Genomic DNA, 5,741 nt, shown 5'->3' with positions numbered 1-5,741 from the left:
TGTCTCACAGGGGTACTCCCCACTGTCCTTGGCAGTAGAGTCATGGATGATCAGAATGGCCCCAGTTCCCTCCTGCTGCAAGTCGTACTTCTGGCTTTTTCTGATTGCTTTGCCATCCTTGTACCACCTGATGTTCAAGTCCGGTTTTGACAGCTCACAGCTCAGGCTGATGTCCTGCCCTGCTGCTGCTGTCTTATCCTCCAGCTGTTTTGAAACCTCAGTAGGTTTTCCTGGAAGAAAACATTGCTTTTTGAGTAACATACTCTTAGGGTATGATGCCTCTCTCAAAATACATGCATCTACATGCTGGAGATAAGTTAGAGAGGCACTTGCAACAGACGCCATCCTACAGCCAGCAGTAATCTGCAAAGTACAGACAACAGAATTCCAGGCAGCATTTATTCTCTCTTAAATCTACCCAATTGAGGATGATGAACCATGTCTGAAAACTGCCTCTTTCTTCTCTCCACTTATCACACTGGGAGCCTCGGATGATGCTCTCAGATGCACATGTTCTAGATAGGAATTTGTTGTACAGCTAGATGGTGTGAAGGCCATCCCTTCAGCTTATACTTAGAGGATATTTGTTCCCACAGTTCCCTCAACAGATCATTCCTGATTTACTGGTAATGGAACAAGCTGTAGTCAGATGACCATTGCCAACACTACCCCACTGCTTTGGGTAGTTCTCACATTTGTGTAAAATGTTTCCTCCTTTTACTTATTTTTAAGAGAAATTCTCAGTGCTTCGAGGTTCAAGTAGAAGGTTGCTATTCACTTTAACCATATTGTGAGTTAGCTCTCACGACAATCTTATCAGAAGACAGCTGAAGGAATCAGACCCCAGAATCTCTCCCATCTCATTACCTTTCACAGACAGAGAGGCTTTGGAGGTTAGACCACGGGCAGTAAAAACGACTTCCCCAGCGTCAGTAGGAGTCACACTTTTGATAATGAGAGTATATTTCCGACTCACGTTAGAAGCTTTAAATCGCCCACCATTTTCCACTCTGCTTCCATTCAGTGTCCACTTGAACTCATCAATGCTTTCATGGGACGGAATGCATTCAAAAGTACAATCTTCTCCCTCCTGGATTTCAGTGTTTTTCAGCCGTTTGGTAATGCCAATATTCAGCTCTGGAAGGTAAGAGATAGGTTAGTATGAGGTTTATATGGAGAAAAGGCATTTGTGACTGACATGAGTAGCAGTACTGGTGTTTTAACTCAGGATTTGCAGAACATGGCTGCATTCCTTACTGATGTATTCTCTAAGACATTCTCCACTCAGAATTACCAGAAAGCTATAAAAAAAAAGAGACGTGAATCTCTTGTCTTTGCTCTGGAAGAACTACAAGGCGAGCAGCTCGGTCCATGGAGCAGAATGAAGATTCAATGAGCTACAGAGGGAACAACCTAACTGAGAGGACAACTCTAGGATGCTGCGTGAGAAAAAGGGTTTTGCCTATGACAAGAAATTAAATGTTTCTATTAGCTAATTTGTTACCATCCTACCCCTACTGGTGTTCAAACCATTTCTCCATTTTAGGGATGTTTAGAAAGGAAATATTTCCAGGACATTCTTGATGTGTTTGGTGATTTTCATGGCAAAATGAGATACATTTACATCAAAAGCAATGGGAATTTTCCAGACATCACTGTGCTAAATTGCAGTAATACACTTCTATTGTAGAAACTATTAAGGCTCGTGGGGGAATAGGTGTAAGACATAGTGACCACACTGAATGTGCTTTCAGCACTCCTTTACTTTCCACAGTACTTACCCTGAAAGCCGACCTTTGATTTGGCAACATCAGTGCCAATATCACAGGTATAGAAACCTGCATCTGACATCTCGAAGTCATGGATAAGGGGATATAGGGTCTTCCCAGACTGTACCAGCTCATACTTGTTGCCAGAAGTGAGCAGAACACCGTCCTTCTTCCACACTGGTTTGACCTTCTCTTTATAGAGACTTTGCATTCCAATTTAATCACACCCCGCTCCTCACCAAAAACATCATCCAAGGACTTCACGAAGACAGCAGGCTTCTCTGCAATTAAACAGGCAAAACAGAACAATGTGATACAGAAGTTGAGACATTTCCAGTTGCTTTCAGATTTTTAAAGAGGGATAAATAAATCTTTACCAGCACTGACGACACCAATATAGAACCTAAAGCGGTTTCATGTGTGTTGACTGAATGCGCTTTATGGAATTCTGAACTAATCAGTAGGAGAATACAGGGAACAGGAGGGACAGCCTTCATTGCTGGTGGGTGGGAATGATATCATATGAAGTAATTGGGATGCAGCTCTTCTAAAGCTGGAGAGCTGGCATTGCCCTCACATGGAGCAGAGCTCATACAGCAGGCCACAGGATTAAGAGGATAAGCTGCTGAATACTTTTGATTTTCCTGTTTTATTGACTCCTCTTATCTATCTTCTATTTCACACATCAGATGTTTATACTGGGGAAAAAACTTCCACCAAATGCAAAAGAAAGGAGAAAGAGGAAATCCTTCAAACTCTGAGCGCATAAGTAAGCGCATGAGCGCATGAGTAAAAGAGCTTAATTGCTGGGGAGAGCAGATTAGAATCACAGTACCCTTAGAATTGGAAGAGACCCTTAAAGGCCATCTAGCCCAGCTCCCCTGCAATAAACAGGGACATTCACAGCTAGATCAGGTTGCTCACAGCCTGGTCATTAGTCATCCCAGAGGCAAAACACACACTGAATGATCTCTCCCTGCAGCCATAAATCCTTGGAGACAACAGCATTGACACTGCATGTTACTGAAGCAGTAAAAGAAATTGCTCCTGTAACTCTCCTTGTGCTAAATAAAATGATGATAAAAAGCAATGGAATGCTTTGGCAGGACACCAAAACCATCCTCCTTCGTTGATATTTGCTGCAATGGAACCTTCCACTGGAAGAAAGTCTCTGATGACTTGTCACCCCAGAGAGGTCAGCTTTAGAAGCAGGATTGCTGCACAATAGAATGAACTGGAGCTTTTTAGCATCTCTTACATCCAGGAGGGGTGTGATCAGACCCACCTATCACCTTCAGGTGCGCTTTCTGACACCTTGTCTGACTTCACTGTCACTGTGCCAGCATCCTCAGGCTTAACCTGCTTCATTGTCAGTGTGCAGCAATTGCCAACGTTCTTGATGTCATTGTAATTGTTGGTGTAAAGGAGGTTGCCATTCAGGAACCATTCCACGTCCTCATCATTATGGGACAGCTCGCAGGAGAAGACAGCACAGCTCTCTTCTTCAATTTCCACATCCTGCAGGTGCTTCGTTACTTCTACATTGCGGGCTGTGGGGAAACAAGGTGAACTGTTACCACTGTTACTATAAATCATACTGGGATGTGGTAGAATGGTTGGACTAGATGATCTTTGTGTAATCTTCTCAGTGAACATTATACGTTTATAAAGTTAGCAGGAGAGAATGGCAGAAATCAACCCCAAGAAGAGAAATCTGAGGTGAAATAGGACATGGAAGAGGCCACCCTCCCTGCTCATACCTTCAGCTGTCAGCGTGGCCTCAGTCTCTGCAATTCCTGCCTTGCACTTGTACACACCAGCATCATCGGGCTTCAGCTTCAGAATCTTGAGCTCTGCTGAATGCTTATCCCTCTTGATCTTGTACTTTTCAGAGGGCTTGATGAGTGTGTGGCCCTTGAACCATTTCACAACCTTTGGAGAAGGCCTGAAGTCACAGCACAGGATGACAGAATGATGTTCCAAAGCTGTCTTGTCCTCCAACTTCCTGGTGATTTCTATATGGTAATCTGCAAAGCAAGGGTGGAAGAGAAGAAAGGATGAGGACAATTGGAAGAAGAGGAAAGTCTCTTGCGTGTATTCCATTCCAATTAATGTCATGTTCACAATGGTTCTTTGAACCACTCTAAAGACAAAACAAACAATTGTCTATAGGGAATGCCATTGACTACATTTCTATAAAGTAATACTGTGTATTATCTACCAAATGCAAGGTCCAGCTCTTGTTCTGTGCTTATTAAATTGCTCCCAGTTGAGGCTTTTATTCAAATAAGAGTGAGTTGAAAATATAACAAGTACTATAGGATGTGAATGGAGACTCTTATGCTGGGGACAACAGCAGATAAAAAGCCTGCAAGTTTCTTTCAGATGAAATCAATGACAAACTGCATCAAATTTAGGTGCTACCAAACTTAACCTTGTCTAGTTCAGAAATACAATTAATTTCACCTGATTTGACTTCTTTGGTATAGCCAAGGACAAAACCTCAGCTCTGTAGATCTGAATAGTAAGCACATCACAGCTATTCAAACAGATCTTTTACTGAGATGCAGTTGTCTCATTTATTGTCCAACGACTTTGAACTGGAAATGGAGCAGACCCTCCAGACACACACACAATATTTCAAAGACCCCAGTGAAGGAAGACTGTACGTTAATTAATTCTTCATCTTCATGATGTAAACCAAGCCTGGATATGTTACCTCTGACAAGCAGATTGGCTGTGGATTTTGATTTGCCAATTGAGAACTGAATGGTGCTTGTCATATCAGTGGTGGTTTTCGGTATGGTCAGCTGGTGGATGGTGCCTTCTTGCTGCATAATCAAGTTTCTGCCAGCCTGTTAGACTTCCCCACGTAGGAATACCTCTTGGGAGGTTTCACAGAAGGAATGGATATCTCGCATTCAAATTTGGCTTCTTCAGGCTCAGTCACATCCTCATCACGCAGCTCCTTTACTAGATTAATGGATTGCTCTTTAAGAAGGATGGAACAAGAGAAAGCAGAGATTTAGAAGGAATGTAAAAAACCCTTACATTATCACCCTACTTACTCACGTCAGCATTACTGCACATGAACACTACACCTATCAGCTCAGAATGCCTTGAAACATCATTAAAAATAATAGAAAGAAAAGAATGTTGTTAAGAAGCCAGACAATAAGATTGACAACCTGAAGAGAGCCCAGATCTTCTGATTCCCACTCCAACATCTAAATCAAACCATGACCTTCCCATCCCAATATCAAACTCCTCGCATTACGAAATGGAAAAGAGGTTCAATGAAACACGGACATTGATAATTACTTTGGTTAAATACAGCAACTTAGCTCTGAACAACAAGTTTTCACCTAGTAAAGGTCTCTGTAGCTCAAATGTAATGACTCTACTTAGGAGAAATTCATTTTCCAGGAAGTTCTTGCCCTTATAATGGTAACAGTGGCAAAGCTGGGGACTGAACTCTTGAGTAGTGTGCTAACTCAAATGTCTCCCTTTTCTTTATCACACTTAACATCATATATATACCCTAACATTGTATATATTAAAAAAAAAAAAACAAAAAACCCTGTGCTCTTTTCAAACAGCAAGAGAAAATGAAGAAAAAGTCAAGCTATGTTTTTTATCCCTCAACGTTCAAACACAAATCTGAAGTCTAAACGTAGAAAATCAACCTCCTAAGAAAATAATCTGTTTTACTTAGCAAAAGTAAATTCCAAAAGAGAAGCTGGATATTTTGGGGGCAGAAAGGTAGGTAGGTAGGAGTTTTTATTTCTGTGAAAGGTCCTGGTGGTGTTTAACTTCCTTGACATTAAAGCAAAGGATGTTAGCTCGTTTATAACATAAGATAATTTAATCAAAATCGTCATCAGAAGCATAATTACCTTTAACTGTAAGATGGGCACAAGATTCACGAGATTCTGCCTTTTCTGCTACAGATTTTATTTCTGCTGCATCCTT

Source organism: Coturnix japonica, chromosome 33 (assembly GCF_054131305.1).
Source record: "Coturnix japonica strain WE chromosome 33, WE-NBRP24, whole genome shotgun sequence".
Taxonomy (NCBI): domain Eukaryota; kingdom Metazoa; phylum Chordata; class Aves; order Galliformes; family Phasianidae; genus Coturnix; species Coturnix japonica.
This window is presented reverse-complemented; position numbering follows the sequence as displayed.